Below are 17,752 nucleotides of genomic sequence, written 5' to 3'. Positions count from 1 at the left end.
AAAATCTGAAAAGGTTTTAGAGAGAACATTTGGCAGAGGAGAGAGCCAGAAAAAGGTGTGACTCCCTTTCAAGACTCTGTGAGGATTTCACTGTGAGTTCAGATATCTCTATTGCATTTACACAGTTTTCCAGAAAAGGTCAATTTGCAGGTAAAGTTACTTGAGAGGTGTGTCAGCAGATAAGGATAAATATTCAATATAATTTGTGCAAAGCCAAAATAAAAGCTAGTGAGGAACCGGAAACTAAAGCTTTGGGTGGACTCAACCTGTGTGAGCTGACTCCAAACACAGCTGTTTTGTTACCTACAGAGGTCAGCCTGACTGCTGCTATAGACACTGGATTAGACAATTTCTATCCACATAAAGTAGGGTTCAAAAATATTAGTAAATAATGACGTATTTTCCCCACGGTTTTCACTATAATTGATTTTTTAAAATTTACATCATTTTGATTTCCCAGTAAACTGAATTGAAACAAAATAATACTTCCTGATAACAAAGAACACAGTTAAGAAAAACCCACTGTGGCCACAATTGTATTACTCACTTTGTATCCATGGTCTTTCTACTGGTAGTGAGAAAGCAAAAATCTTCAAGCAAACAATGGATGACTATTTGTTATTTGTTGTAGAAGAGATTATTCTTCATCTAAGAGTTGGAATAGATGGTCTTGTTCCTTTTGCATCTGAGTTCCCATGTACCTGTTGGTCTCCCTCCATATAATGTAAACTGTTAGAGGACAGGGACTATTTTTTATTCTTCTCTGTATCTCCAGTGCCTCTTATAGCTCATGTCACAGAATAAGTGCTTACTAAACTCTTGCATGGTTAATAAATTGATGCACCCAAGGTTGGTCTTTTGAACTTGCCACATTTGTCTTATAACCTTTAATCATGCATATGCCTTATCCTCCCTATTAGATTGTAAACTCCTTGAAGATCAGGATTCTATGCTTGTCACTTCTTTCATTCCTAGTACCTAGCAAGTTGCTTTGCATATTCTGCCATATGTATCTAACATTTCATTAGCACATAAGCTTTCGATTTTTAGTGCAGTTGTGATCTATAGAAGTGGAAGGGATTCTCACACTAATGAAAGAGTTATAGAGGCATTGTGTAAAGAAGGGACTTAATTTAAAAAATGTACTGAATTGAATTAATGTAATCCTCCCGTGGCCAGATGTAGCTAGTTGAATATGGAAAACATCTGTTTCTATGTTTATTTAATTATTGTTCACCTAGTCATCCATTACTATGCAGGCCTATCATGCAGATTCTGGTGGTGAATTTCAAAGAAGTATAAGAATGCTTCCTACTCCCCCAAGGATCTCCTGGTCTGTAAGGGAAGAGGAAACCCATAGCTATGAAACTACTGAATAAAATTACAAACTGGTACATGATCAAGAGCCTTAAAGATTACCTTGGTCAATAAGTGCAACAGGAATGAGTGAAAATAACAATTGTTCCTGTTCTGTCCTGAAACTTTGAGAGTCTTACCGTCCAAGATTGGTATTTTTGTGATTTAGATTAGGCCATCTTTTGTATCAGTTCTTATTTAAGTCTTGGTCAATGAATGGGCACTGCTTCAGACAAAGTGAGGTCTGGGAAAGACTTGAATTTAGAAGGGCCATCTCTAGTTCTGTTGATTTCTGTCTTGCTGCTGGACTTTGATGACTCTGGAAGAGAGACTGAGGCTGATGACTTTGCTTAGCTCTTCCTCGCTTAAATCCAATTCACGCAAAAGAGGAGACATCACTTGTTGGTCCTGTTTGAGAAGGACAAAAATAAAACAGGGTGTCAAAACAGATTATTGTGACTTGGAGTCACTTTGGAATCAAGCTGAAGTCAACACACTTAAAGAGTACTGTCTTTGCCTAAATTTAATAAATAAAAAACAACTAATTAAAGAGTACTTATAAGTTATTCAGTCTTGGAGAATGTTGTTTTGAGTGTTTTGGTCAGCATTTGGGCAGCCTTCCCATATGGTACCAAGCTGTACAGTCTTCCCATATGGGGCAAAGCCATGTGTTTATTAAATTTGTTTATTTATATATCTGACTTGCCAATGAGGCACCTTCCAGCTGAAGAGTCTAAGGAAACATTTTCACCTTCTAGACATACCTGTTCAAAATTCAAATACTTTTTTTCTCTATATATGAGAATAATGACTAATGGAAGACAAATGACAAAGCTTTTGTACAACCCCCCAAACACCTTAGTTTATCCTTCTCTATACCTATTCCTGGAGTATCAAGTGACTTATTTTAGCCATTATCACCGCTATTCCTACCTATCCTCCCATTCAGCACCAGCACTTTTTTTTGGAGGAGGAGGGATATTACTATCTGTAACTAACCAGTCCTAGAGAGAGCTGACTTGAGACTGCAGTCTCCTGATTTTCTATCTCACCATTGCTTATCCAGAAAAATGATGCAGGTTTTGAATCAATCCCTTGCATAGGTTTTCTGCTTTACCCTGTTCCCTAATCCTGCTTGGAAGTTCATGATTTCTGCTTGGTGTACAGGATTGCTATACCAGATAGAAAGGACAAGTCACGTCTTTTTTATGTCATCTCCTTTTAGAAATTCCTGGAAACCCCCACCACCAAATATAGTCTATCTAAAGTCTATCTACATCCCTGCCTTAGGGCTTCTAGTCTGTGGATGAATTTTTACAACTTGAGAACCTCTCATTTATAAAGGCATCTGCTATATATTTAAAGATTATTGCTGAGTACAGCAACCTTCTATTTGAAATTCTAGTTTGACAAAGGGAGCTAAAATTCAGAGACATAGGGGCTTTTCTGGCTTATTGGTTAGACTAAAAGTCAGTACTATAACTACTCATTATCCTATTAATTTTTAGAAACAAAAGGATAAACTTTATCTGTTATAGTCAGCAGGAAAAAAATGGAACATTGTATGTCTATAGTAGTTTGTCTATACAAAAGCATTTTCACAGTCCTTGTTATTTCAAACATGGCACATTTTGCCACTTTTTTTAAAAAGAATTTTCCTGGCCAATAACACAGAAGCATGTTCATTAGCTTGGGGGGCTATTTTCTTATAGCTGTTGGGAGCAAGGAAACAGAAACCAATTTGTTCCCTTGTTTCATATTCATGAAATTTCTACTTATGGTAGTTTGATTGACACCCTTGGTATCCATTGTCCCCTGACTTTAGATCAAGCTTGAGATTTTCGTTCACCTATCATTCAGTTCTGCTTTGGCAGTGACGTCTATTGTGGCTTGCTTTTCACTCTTTAAATTGTGTTATGATGAATTGCCCACTTGGGAATTTTAGGACATCTTAATCCCAGCCTGACAGAAATCTTTCCAATAAATAATCTACAAGACCTTATGCCAAATGCAAGTGGTTTGGGGGATGTAGATTTATGACAGCTTTCACTGAAAGAAAAGTGGCAGCCAGGGGTTCAGTGTGGCTCTAAGTATCCTTGAACAGCTTCTATTTCCCAGTTTAATTTTCACTGAATATATTTGTTTGCAATGTTCTCTGCAGGATATTTTTTTCAAGCTTTTTTTGTTTATATGTAGTTCCTTCTTGGTGAACAAGATTGCAAATTACTTTTTAAAACCAGTTATTGGGAGTCTGTTTTCAGATCTGATCTCCATCCTGCATTAAATTAAAATAATAGAATTTTATAGCCACAAAAAATGGCTATGAAAATTGTTTCAAGAAGTAAAAATTCTAGATTTTTTAATGGTTAAAAAAATACAGTGGAAAAAATTAGGAGCATTATCAAATTAATTGGACTTTGATACAGAACTGGAGAATAGTCTTTTATCAGTTTATATCTTCAAGGAGAAATAAATGGAGACTCTGCACAAAGAAGTATTACTCTGCTCCAGCCCTCCACTAAATTACATATAGATCTTGAAATCACCAGTGAAGGGTTCACTTCATAATATGATTGGTTCTAAGATCAGTCTGCAGCTTTTAATGAATCCCATTTAGTTTGGGATAAAGGATATGGAGTTTGAAATCAAGCTGCCTGTGAACTTGGAATGTGGATCAATTAGCAGAGACCAACTGCTCTACTGCGTGCACTTCTTTATGATTAAACTTAACACATTTTACAAGTAATTTTGGGTAACTTAGAACTGAATTGTGTAAAGCTGAAATCTAGTCATATTTCATGGTGTTTTCAATAAGCTCTATTATTACATTCAAACTTTAAATTCTTTTGCAGAAATCAAATTCTTCCCATAAACTAGCAGGCACCACCTTAATTAAGCTATCAAGCAGCTCTTTTCCAAATAACAAAAGTCATTTGGCAGCTCTCCTTGCTTCTTAGATATGTGAAACACATTGAAAAATTAAAGTCAGAATGTCGCATAGCATGATCTGCCACTAAAAGGCAAGACAATTCTACTAGCTTCTTAGAAAAGCAGCAAAATATCTTTCATTTCCAGTAAGAGGTGGGGGGAGGGGAATGAATGCCATTCTGTTTCTTTGCTTAATATTCACCAAGTGTTTTACATTGATATACCCATGTCTTATTACAAAGTTATATTATGTGGGGCAGTATTAGAAATGCAGTGGAGGGTCCAGTCAAGTGGTTTGTTTTTCCTAATCATTCCTACTGCTTAATTAGAAACTTAACTATGATATTTATATCACATTGATAGGGTCAGAGTTTGAAGACGTCATAGAGCAGGAACTTTTAAGTCTTTTTGTGTCATGAACCTATTTGACATTATTATGGAGATGACTATGGATCCTTTCTCAGAAGAATGCTTTTAAATGCATTAAATAAAATCCATAGGAATATAAGGCAAATCAATTATGCTGAAATATAGTTAACTATATCTATGTTGATCTATATATGTATACCCCCCCAAAAAAAGTTCAAGGATTCCAGATTAAGAACACTTGTCCTAGAGAGACTGTTGGATTTCTCAGATTCTTGTTAACTTTTCACTGTGTAAGAGGCAAAGTGTGTTGATTTCAGGCAGAACAGTAAAAATACAAGTGATAGTCAAGTTCACATTCATACCTATATTTTGACTAAAAATTATTATGGAATAAAAACTATGCTAAAGTGGGCTTTGACTAGTCCCTGTGCAAGAGCCATTAAGTCTCAATGGCTTTACATGGATCTAGGATAAAGTAACCCAAGGATTTTGACCAGAGTAAGAGTTTACCTAGGTGGTTGCATGAAAACAACATTCCAAAGAGAAAGAATATGGGATGGATGGGAGGAGGGATAAGTTTAGAAAAGCAAAAGTGTAAAGTAGAGAAAAGAAGAGATTGCAGAAACATCAAACATCAAGTCATGTAGGCCCTGTTTGAGCAATTTCCCTGGCAATCCCCAGGCTGATACAGTATTCAAAAAGGAGGGATAAAAGTAACTACAAGACAAGAAGCCCTTGGCTTTTTCAGATATAATGTCTTCTACCTTGCTCTGGCTACACCGAGAGCTGCTTTCAACATATTTCCATGAGAGAACAGGGCACCAAAGGAGCTTGTAGTTCAACAGAACAGAACCAGAAACAGTCTTTGAATATGTCTCCTTGCCATATGTTGGACAACTGTCTCTTTAGAATTTCAATTCTAAAGCTATTTCAATTTGAGCTACTTCAGTTCTGCTTTAGTAACAGAGCACAATGCCTTCCTTGATTCAGGTATGCCATGTTGGGTGGTCCTATGCCAGCATCTTTGATGTCACACAATTGATTCCAAAATTTCTTTAGAGAGACCTGGAAAGGGTCCTTGTATTGATTGTTCTAACCATCAGGTAAACATGTGTCCTTATATGAGTTCTTCCTAAGGTAGTCTTTGAACTCTGAGTAATAGAGGAACCAGTGAAGGACCTGAAGTAAAGATAACAGTGTACTTCCTCCCTCTTGGCTGAGAGGTAGGGAAGTACTGGTATAAGTATTCTTGCTCAAGTTTTATTTTTTTTATTATTTATTGTTCAGTTTTTTATACAACAATCATTTCTTGATATGTCTTCCTCTGTAGAATTCTTACTTATAAAACTTGTAAATTGATGTTTGCTCTAATATATACAAAATTCCACCCCCTTAGTACCCACTTTTTCTTTTTTCTTCTTTTTAAAATTAATTTAGTTTTAGTTTTCAGCATTCATTTCCACAAGATTTTTAGTTCCAAATTTGCTCTCCATCTCTCCCCTCCCCCACTCCAAGATGGTGTGCATTCTGATTATCCCTTCCCCCAATCTGCCCTCCCTTCTATCACTGCCCCCTTCTCTTATCCCTTTCCCTTCTACTTTCCTATAGGGCAAGATATATTTCTATACCCCATTTCCTGTATAACTTATTTCCTAGTTGCATGTAAAGACAATTTTTAACATTCTTATTAGAACTTTGAGTTCCACCTTCTCTCCCTTCCTCCCTCCCCACTCAACCCCATTGAGAAGGCAAGCAATTTGATATAGGTTATACATGTATAGTCATGTAAAACACTACCATAATAGTTATATTGTGAAAGACTAATTGTATTTCCTTCCATCCTATCCTACCCCCATTTATTCTATTCTCTCCTTTGACATTGTCCCTGCTAAAAAGTGTTTGCTTCTGATTATGCCTCCTCTCATTTGCCCTCTCTTCTATTATTGCCCCTTCCCCAACTACCCTAATACTGGGAAAGGTCTCTTGAGTTACAAATATCATCTTTCAATGTTGGAATGTAAACAGTTCAACTGTAATAAGTTCCTTATGTTTTTCTCTTTCCTGTTTACCTTTTCATGCTTCTCTTATTTGAAATTCAAATTTTCTATTCAGCTCTGGTTTTTCATCAAAAATGCAAGAAAGTCTTCTATTTCATTGAACTTCGATTTTTTCCTCCTGAAGGATTATACTCAGTTTTGTTGGGTAGGCAATTCTTGGTTGTAATCCTGACTCCTTTGACCTCCAGAATATCATATTCCAAGTCCTCAATCCCTCAATGTAGAAGCTGCTAAATCTTGTGTTATCCTGATTTCGTTTCAACAATACTTGAATTATTTCTTTCTGGCTGCTTGAAATATTTTCTCTTTGACCTGGGAATTATAGCATTTAGTTACAATATTCCTAAGCGTTTTCTTTTGGGGATCTCTTTCAGGAGGTCATCAGTGGATTCTTTCCATTTCTATTTTACCCTCTGGTTCTAGAATTTCAGGGTAGTTTTCCTTAATAATTTCTTGAAAGATGATGTCTAGGCTCTTTTTTGATTATAATTTCCATGTGGTCCAATAATTTAAAAATTATTTCTCCTGGATCTGTTTTCCATGTCAGTTGTTTTTCTAAGAAGATATTTTACATTTTCTTCTATTTTTTTCCTTCTTTTGGTTTTTTTTTTAATTTCTTGATTTCTCATAAAGTCATTATTATCCATTTGCCTCCATTCTAATTTTTAAGGAATTATTTTCTTCACTGAACTTTTGGACCTCATTTTCATTCTGCTTTTTAAGGCATTCTATTCCTCACCAACTTTTTGGACCTCTTTTGGCATTTGTATTAATCTATGTTAAGGTATTGTTTTCTTCAGTATTTGAGGGGAGGGGTTCCTTTAGCAAGCTGTTGACCCGTTTTTCATGATTTTCTTGTATCACTCTCATTTCTCTTCTCAATTTTTCCTCTACTTCCCTTACTTGAGTTTCAAAATCATTTTTGAGGTCCTCTATGACCCGAAACCAATTCATATTTTTCTTAGAGGCTTTGGATGGAGGAGCTTTAACTTTGTTGTCTTCTTCTGGTTGTATGTTTTGATCTTCTTTGTCACCAAAGTAAGATTCTATAGTCTGTTTTTTCTCCAGTGTTTGCTCATTTTTCCTGCTGTTAGCTCATTTCCAGCAAATTACTTGACTTTTATCTCTTTATTAAGGTTGGATTCTGTTTCCACTTTGGAGGACATACTGTGTGGAACTTAAGGGGTTTTTGTGCAGTTATTTTCAGAGATACTTCTAGGAACCTATAAATTTTAAATTCTTCCAATATGGTATGATCAAAAGAGAGGTATTTACTCCTCCCCTAGTCTGAGGTCTGGTTTATGAGTGACCACAAGCCCTCTTTTATGTCTTGGAACTGTGAGGAGAATTGCCTCTCTACCACCACCACAAACTCCACCAAATCAATGCTTTTCTTCACCCAGGATCACCACCCAGGACTGTGACCCAGATTCAAGCAGGGCAAAGCAAGAAAATCCTGCTTCAGCACCAGCAAAGATATCCCTACAATCGCCCTCTAATCACCTACTTGATCCTCCCACCATCTGTGGGCCAAGAGCGCCAAAAGCAGCTGCTGCTGTTGCCCTGGGCCTAGGGTTGGGCTATGCTCTCCTCTCATCAACAGATATTTCCTACTGACCTTCCAAGTTGTCTCTGGCATTTGTGAATTGAGAAGTCTGGAAGCCTTTGCAGCTGCCAGTAATTCAGTCCCCCAAGGTCTGCACTAGTCCTGTCTGTGCTGATGTGGCCAACACTGCTGGACTGTGCTCTTCTCTCAGAGTGGTGCAACAGAACTTCTTGTCAACCTGCCAGGTTGTCTTAGCCTGGAAATTTGTTTCATGCTGTCATTTTATGGATTTATTTAGAGTCATTTTTACAGGTATTTGGAGGGGTTTGGTAGAGAGCTCAAGTAAATCCCTGCTTATACTCTGCCATCTTGGCTCCATCCCCCTCCTACTTGTCTACTAAAAGGAGAGAAGTATATTGCCTCATCTTTTCTCAAGGACCAAAGTTGGTCACTGCATTTCATCTGCCTTTTGATATTGTTTTAGTTTGTTGATACAGTCATTAAATATATTGGTCTTTCCAGTTCACATTTCTTTGTTCTATATCAATTCCTAGAGATCATCTGAATACTCATTTGTTGTTTCTTAAGGCACAGTAGTATTCCAGTAAATTTGAATAGGATATATTTGTCTAATCTATAATTGAAGGACATTCACTTCCCCCCACCCCTGCCAGATTTTTGCTATGACAAAATGAATGCAAGTATTATTATATCCCATTTTATAGTTGTAGAAAAAAGCCTCTTAGAACTTAAGTGGTTTGGGGAGCAGAATAGCTGGATGGACCTGTAGAAACTCTTCCCCCCCATAGCCCATAAAATACCCGTAAAAATGACACTAAATAAATTCTAGAGCAGCAGAAGCCACAAAATGACAGATAGAAAGAGATTTCCAGCCCAAGACAGCCTGGAAGATTGACAGGAAAGTTCTATCCCACTGGATGTGGAGTGGAGCACAGTCCAGTGTGGGCTGTGTGACACTAGCAGGATCAGAACCAGAGCAGGCCCCAGGGGCAGAATCCTGGGCAGCAACTGCAGTTCCCAGATTGCTCAACCCACAAAAGCCAGAGATAGCTTCAAAGGTCAGTGAGAAAGCTTTTACCTGGGCGAGAAGGGAATGTGGTCTGGTCCCAGCAGCAGCAGCCACTGCAGTGACAACCTCCATTTTTGGAGCCTTTAGCCTAAAGTCCCTGGGGAAATTGAGCAGCTTGTCCTGATCTCAGCCCTGAGTGGCAGCCCTGGGGTGAAGAGGAGTGCTGGTGTGGTGAAGCAGATCCTGGGCAGAACAGTGCTTGTGGTTGCTCCCGGACGAGAGCTCAGGCCAGGAGAGGAGTAAATTTCTCTCCCTTGATTGTGGCATCCTGGAGGAACTGAGAACTTACAGATCCCCAGAGTTTACCCTCCTTTAGACAAAGGACTCAAAAGTCAAGTAACTGGCTGGGAAAATGACCAAAAACAGGGAAAAATGAGACTATAGAAGGCTACTTTCTTGGTGAACAGGTGTTTTCTTCTATCATTTCAGATGAGGGAGAACAATGCTTACCAGGAAAGAGAAATCATAAGGGACTTACTAAAGCTGAACTGTTTACATTCCTACATGGAGAGATAATATTTGTAATTCTTGAAACTTTTCTCAGTATTTGGGTAGTTGGAGGGATTATACACACACATACATACATATACACATGTATAGACAGAGAGCAGAGCATGAATTGAATAGGAGCGATATCTAAAAAAATAAAATTAAAGGATGAGAGAGGAATACATTGGGAGGATAAAGGGAGAAATTTAATGTGGCAGATTATCTCTCATGAAAGAGGCAAGAAACAGCTTTTTCAATGGAGGGGAAAAGCGGGGAGGTCAGAGGGGAAAAGTGAAGCTTACTGTCGTCATATTTGGCTTAAGGAGGGAATAACATGGACACTCAATTTGGTATGGAAATCTATCTTACACTAGAGGAAAGTAGGGGAGAAGTGGATAAGTGGAGTGGGAGGGATGATAGAAGGGAGGGCAAATGGGTAGAAGGAGTAATTAAAAGTAAACCCTTTAGGGGAGGGACAAGGTCAAAAGAGAGAATAGAATAAATGGGGGGCAGGATAGGATGGAGGGAAATATAGTTAGTCTTACACAACATGACTATTATGGAAGTCTTTTGCAAAACTATGCATATATAACCTATATTGAATTGCTTGCCTTCTCAGTGGGGATGAGGGAGGAAGGGAGAGAAGGTAGAACTCAAAGTTTTAGGAACGAATGTTGAGAATTGTTTTTGCATGCAACTGGGAAATAAGAAATGCAGGCAGTGGGGTATAGAAATTTATCTTGCCCTACAAGAAAAGAGAGAAGATGGGGATAAGGGAAGGGAAGGGTGTGATGGAAGGGAGGGCAGGTTGGAGGAAGGGGTAATCAGAATGCAGGGTGTTTGGGGGTTGGGGGAGGGGAGAGATGTGGAGAAAATTTGGAACTCAAAATTTTTTGGAAATGAATGTTGAAAACTAAAAATAAATAGACATTAAAAAGATAAAAAAAAAAAAAGTGGTTTGTGTAGGATCACAAAGCTAGGAAGTACCAGAGCCTTGTTCAAAACATCATAATATACAACCTAACTTGTATACACACACTTATTTTTTAAAAATAGTCTACTTATAGGATGATTTATAAGTTAATTAGATATCCACCTTGTGGTTAATGAAATTTACCATATGGGGCAAGTATTCATTGAAACAAAGACTCCACATACCTTGTGCTGTATATTTTATAACTACCTTTTGGGTGTGCCTTTTAAATTTAAAAACCACTATTTTTTCTGGGCTACAGTGAGTTACTTCTGTGATGAAGATTTCCTTTGAACATCTAATATCATCTCTGCTCTTCAGATTTTGATTAGTTTCTGCTGTAGCATTTAGTATTTGCTGAGCTGGTCTCCTGTCCTTTTCTCGAAGCTTGTATCAATCATATCATGCTTTATATGAGCATAGTAAAACTCTAGGACCTATAGTGTTCATTCACCTCTGGAGTGCTGATCACTAAAGAGTATGTTTGAATTTAATTTTAAGTTTCACACCTCTGACTTAGTCATGATTTTCCCATATTAACACTTTTAATCGAACATAAGCATCCTCTAAGGTAATAAATAATGGTCCTGAATGTAGAGTTATTAACAAGGGTCTAATAAATGTACTAATGATATTTCCTGGTTTTTGGACATTAGACATTTGTTCTTTTGCTATGACACATACATATGAAAACCAGTTTTCTCATACCCAGTTAAGCTGCCATCTTTTTGGCTCATCAGCATAAAGTTTGAACAGATTTCATTTTACATTAGTTAAATTCAGTATCTTGTTCTCTTGCTTTCTCACCAAACTCATTTGTCACCACTTATTATTCTGAGACATAAGGGAGAGAGATAACAAGCCTGAAGTGTGTATATTAATGTCTTTGCCTGAGGAAACATATCAGGAAAAGGTCTAGTTCTATCAAAACTTTGGGGACAATCAAATGTGTTTCTTTTGATTGCACATATTTTTCTCATGTGATTTACTAAGAGGCCCTAATTATCTTACTGCCTCTATATCTAACACAGTGTACTGCATACGCTTTCATAGTTTTGTGTTACACAATTACCATTTTGTGGGTTGGAATAAAAGTCAAGTCATAGCTGGAACTTGAGGAAGAACTTGAAAATTGATGGTAAAACTGGTATTAAATTTCATAACTATTCAATCTTCTGTGTCTAATTACAATTTTGCCTTTTTCGTTCTTGTAAAAGGGATTAAAGATGGTTAATATTCCATTGCCCTGTGTTTAAAAAATGGTGTTTGGATGGAAATAATTATTTAATGCTGACCTGTATGGCCTGAGTATAGCTATTAATTGCATTTTTAGCTCGTTAATGCCTCCAGAAATAAAGTGATCAGAGCCTAGTTTCTTAGATTGAAAAAAAAAAGTTCATGTCACATTTCATTAAGTATATGTTTTAATATCATAATTAACAGATAGCCCCATGTCCCTAAGAAACAAATTGGTCCTTCAGCCTTTAATAGAAACCTTACCAAATAGAATCCCAGTTTGCATTGTTTGCTTTTTTCTGCTTTAAACTTTTAATTAGCTGGCTTTTTTTTTCACAGTGAATTATTCACTAGAATTTTTAATGTTTCACATCTATCAAAATGGAGAGCATTAAGTAGGGCATATATAATAAGGTTGAAATAAGTGAAGAAAATCAATTTAACTTGGTTCATTTTCTTATGTAAGATTCACTTTTGGACATATGCTAAGTGCTAGAGTCAAGGATTTTAATAACTTGGAGGGTGGGAAGAGGGTCTGTTTTACCCCATATTCTCCAATTCAAGATATAAGCAAGGTAGCAGCAATTAATTATGCTTTCTACTCAATTTAATAACTGAGAACATTTGATATATTATTCTCAGACTGGCATTTATGGCCCTCCATAATCTGATTGTAAAATACTTTTCCAGCCTTACTGCACACAACTCATTTTATTCTTTCGTTTCAGCGATATTAAGCTATTAGCTGTTCACAAATGCTGGCATTCTCTTCCCCATTTCTCTCTTTAAGGAGGCCACCCTTCATCCAAGTCTAGACTATTTACTTTCTTTATCCTCCAAATCCTGAAAATTCTTATTTCCTTTCTAAAAAGAGATGAGGTACCCCTTCCTCTTCATTTAATTATGAACTCTTTGAGGATAGGAACCATCTTTTGCCTTTTTTTGTATCTCCAGGGCTTAGCACAGTGACTAACACAAGTTATTATTAATCACTCATTACTCATTTTTCAGCTGTATCCAACTCTTCATGACCATGTTTGGGGTTTTCTTGGCAAAGATACTGGAGTGGTTTGCCATTTCCTTCTCCAATTCATTGTAAAATTCAAATGAGGTAACTGATGCAGACAGGGACAAGTAACTTGCCCAGGATCATACAGCTAGTAAGTCTGTGAGCAGATTTGAACTTCCCTTCCTGATTCCAGACCCAGCTCTCTATCCACTGTGCTACCACGCTGCCCTAGTAGAATACATAGTAGGCATTTAATAATTGTTTCTTAATTGATTGGAGTTTTGACTGATGCCACCAGTTGTTAATGCTCTCTTTCTCTTCAAATTACTTGTTTTTATTTATCCGTGGATTTGTTGCTCTACCCACCCATTGAGGTAAAATATCTTTGAGGGCAAAATCTCTTGTTTTTGCCTGTGTAGCCCATACAGTAGCTACTTAATATATGTCTTATAGATTGAATTGTAGAGACAATTACATTGGACCAGTGATGAAAAATTCTGTCCATCTCCAGAGGGAGAACTAATGAACTCTAAATGCAGTTTGAAGCATACTTTTTTCTTTTACTTTCTTTATTTTTATAGTATTTTTTCCTGTGTGTTTTCTTTTTCAACATGATTAATACAGAAATGGGTTTTGCATGACCTCACATGTATAATCAATCGTCTGCCTTCCCAATGGGTAGGGAATGGCTAGAGGAAGAGAAAAGATTTGGAACTCAACATTTCGAAAGATTAGTGTTAATTTTTTTTGCATATATTTGGGAAATATTAAATGAAATAAGTGAAAATATATTTAAACTATGTAAAAAACTGAATTGATTTTTAGGCATTACTCCTTACTTGTGAAGTAAAACAATTTCCTTTTGTCATGGTTTTATGGTAACTGAGAGAGGGGGATCTTGCATTTTAGATTTCTTCACATGAGTGAAGCTTATTTTAGAACAAACCTCCATTCCATTGTAAACAGACAGTCACATCCTATGATTTTATTTTTCTCTACTTCAATTCTTGTGCAAAGTTAGAAATAGAGTCCTCCTTCCTTCAGACTGGAAGACCAATGACAGCCTAGTACATTAGGAAGTCTCTCAGTGCTGATGACAGACCGTTTGTGCACTCAGCATGACTACATGCTTTTAGAATATTCTAAGTATTTCTGGTAAATGAATCATACTTAGATGTCTTCTTGCCTGAGAGGAATTTCTCTTATCTATGATCAATGTTTCTCCAAGCCTTGGCTTGCAGCTGTGTAACAGTTTTTACTTACCTATATTCTAAATTTACTTACATACATTCTAAATTGTAAGCCTCCTCTTTTTTTCCATGATGATTTTTTCAAGGTTCCTTCCCAATTAAATTCCTTTCAAGTTCTTAAAAAAATATTTCTTTCTTCACATTGCTGTCTTTGGGCTCCGTGGCTCTGTTAGGTTAAGTTCCTTTCCATTTCTTTTCTGCCATACCACAACTCTTCACTCTTTTAAAATGTTTACGACTCAAAACCTGACTGTCGTCTACTTGTCATCACTATGTTTAACATCATTGTACTTCGCTCTGTATTAATTTATGCTTTATACATTTCTCTTTAAATGTTGTATTTCATCCTTCCTTATTCCTAATTGGACTTTCTAACTAGACTACGTTATTCTAAGGTCAGGGGAGCTATAGTATGATTAAAAAGGCCCTGTACTTGAACTAGAGTATCTAGCTCTAAATAAGTCTAATTTATGAATCTATCTAGCTCTGTGATCTTCAATCAGTGACTTACCTCTCTAATGCTGTTCCCTTATGATAGATAGATAGATAGATAGATAGATAGATAGATAGATAGATAGATAGATAATACTTTTACAATCTACTGCAAAAAGTTATGGGGAAAGTATTTGGCAAACATTAACTATTATAAATTTGGACAATTGTTTTCAGCACAGAGTAATATGCAGCGTGACGAAAAATCTCCAAGTATGTGTACTGATTGATGAGATTTCCACCCAGAAGTGTTTATTTCTCATGGTTAGGGAGAAGCTAAAATAAGGACTGAACACGGCGTTTCATTTGTATAAGCTACTCAGAGGTGAGAGAAGTCCCTCTGTCGATTCAGGTTGCCACCTTCTATGTAACTTATAGTTTGAGAGAATTCTCCAAAGCACTGAGAAGATGCCAAGAGTCATATAGCCAGCAGGTATCAAGTCAGAACTTTAACTTAGGTTTTGTTGGCTTTGAGAATGAGATTCTGTCCACTCTATGTGGGTTAAGAGAAGATAATAGAAAATGAAATAATCTCAGAAATTGCTGGATGTTTTCAAGTTGTTTTCTATCCTAAACAGAAAAAAAGTACTTGGATATACTTTGTCCTTTTTCTGGGTTCCTTAGACATTAGTGAGGAATCTTGAAATCATTATTTTTAGGACAGAAGTAAGAGTATATTTGAGAATGAAAATTCTATACAAATTGTCTTGTTAGTGGTGGCATGCTATTTAATCAATAATATAATAACTCATAAGTTGGTAAATCACTTATCACACAATTGCAGAGTTAGTTAAAAGGGATTTCAGAGCTCATCGAGTCCCATTTGTACACAAAAGAATCCCCAGTATAATATATTCATTCAGTCTGTGTTTAAAGATTTGCAGGAGGGAGGCAAGGCATTCCACTTTTAGACACCGCTGATTTTTAGCAAGTTTTGCCTGACGTAAGCATAAATTTGCTTCTTTGTAACTTCCACCCATTCCTACTCATTCTGCCATGTGGTGCCAAAGAGAAGAAATGTGACCTCTCCTCTAAATGATAATCCTTAAAACTCTTGAATATAGAGATATTGTTTCCCTGTCCTCCTCCCACCCTCTGCCCCAGAAACTTCCTTTCTCCTAGCTAAACGTGGTCAGTTCCTTTAACCCCTTCTCACTTCATGAACTCGGAGCCCTTCATCATCCTGTTTGCCTGCCTCTGGACTTTCTCTAGTTTATGAATGTTCCTATTAAACAAAACGTGATGCTCCCAACAGCATAGTAAGCTTTGAAACTTCGCTATGCCTGTCCTCACAATGTCCAAGACTGTACCATCCTTGTTGGCTGCCCCATCATATTCAGCTGGCAGTTTATTAAAATCTCCAATTCCTTCTCAGAACAAATGCTATCTATCCATTCTTCTCTCATAATTGTTGAGTTGATTTTTTTGTGCCCTAATACAAATATTTACATGTATCTCTTTTAAACTTCATCTCATTAAATTCAACCCAATCCTCCTGGATCTTTACTCTGTCATCTAGTGCATTAGCTATCTCTTACTGCTTCCTGCCATCTGCAAATTAGATGAACCTAACATTGATGCAGTTAGGTGGCTCAGTGAGTAGAGCACTGGGCCTCAAGTTAAGAAGACCTGAGTTCAAATCCAGTCTTGGATATTTACTAGCTGTGTGACCCTGGGCAAGTCACTTAACTTCTGTTTGCCTCAATTCACTGGAAAAAAAAAGGGCAAACCACTCCAGTATCCCTGCCAAGAAAGGTCTATGCACAATATTGGTGTGCTACAGTTTATGACATCACAAAGAGTCAGACATGACTGAGCAAAAAGAACCACAGTATTGATAATTGTAAGTTGCACATGGCTGAGAAGAGTGCTTCATATACTTCCCTGGAGAACTTCTGCCATTATGATGCCTAGCGATTAATAATGACTCTTTGAATCCAAATATCCATCCAATTCCAAATTTATTGAATTACATTTATTTTCATCTTTTCAAAAAGAATAATTTATTTGTATAGGAATACATATCTTACCAATGGACTGTTTTCTGTGGGGGAAATGAAAGTAAGAAATTAAATGAACACAGATATTGGAGCCTAGTAGATGTGGTTAAGAATTCAATGACAAATGAGAAAACCGTATTGATAGCCATTATGTAGTACTGGGTAACAGTGCTAGATGAAAGATCTACATATTATGAGCCTTAGAGGAAACAGAATTACTGTCAATGGTTCAATAGAGTCCTCTGAGGAAAGAAGGTTAAAGCTAAAATAGCAGTGATTCCTCCCACAGTTTTGATGCATAGCCCCTTTTTGAAATTCAGGCTTATTTTAGATGGCCTTCTGACTTTCTTTGTGAAAGGATTAGGTTTATGGTTAATCCACATACTAAATGCAAAGCTAATGTGTTCCACTGGGACTGTAGTTTAGAACAAAGGAGATATCCCTTCACCTATTTGGCTAAGCCATCAATATGAGGGATGTGCCTCAAATAGTTTATTTTGCCCTGCGGTTTTTTTTTTATTATTACGTTTAACCAGAATTCCTATAGCAAATATGCTTCATTGAATGGCCTTCCCCCCAAGATTAAAATAATCTGATCATATTAACATTAGAATTTTGTTTATGTAGTGGTTCTAATTATTGGGTGCTGCCTAATTAATAACATTGCTTGTAAAATTTAGCCTGGCTTAACAGAAGAACAGATGTTTCTCTTCCCTCTTGGTAACATCAGCAGATGGTACCATAGACCATTTTAATCCCCCCAATTTTTGCTCCAAGCTATTAATGATTCTGACCAAAATCATACCTCATCTTTTCTGGAGAATTTCCAATTAGAAGAGCCTCATTTTCCAGATTTATAAAGAAGCCCTATTCATTCTGCATAATCATCAAAATAAGAGAAAGTGACTTCATTTCCCAGTTCCTTCAATTTAATATACAGATTGTTAAGGGTGAAAG

General features: G+C 36.8%; 1 protein-coding gene across 9 annotated transcripts in view; it reads left to right on the top strand.

The window, feature by feature from the left end:
* CACNA2D1 (calcium voltage-gated channel auxiliary subunit alpha2delta 1) overlaps positions 1-17,752 on the top strand; it is a 691,308-nt gene that overhangs the window by 327,570 nt on the left and 345,986 nt on the right. The window lies entirely within an intron of this gene.

This window comes from Notamacropus eugenii, chromosome 3 (genome assembly GCF_028372415.1).
Source record: "Notamacropus eugenii isolate mMacEug1 chromosome 3, mMacEug1.pri_v2, whole genome shotgun sequence".
Taxonomy (NCBI): Eukaryota; Metazoa; Chordata; class Mammalia; order Diprotodontia; family Macropodidae; genus Notamacropus; species Notamacropus eugenii.
This window is presented reverse-complemented; position numbering and strand designations above follow the sequence as displayed.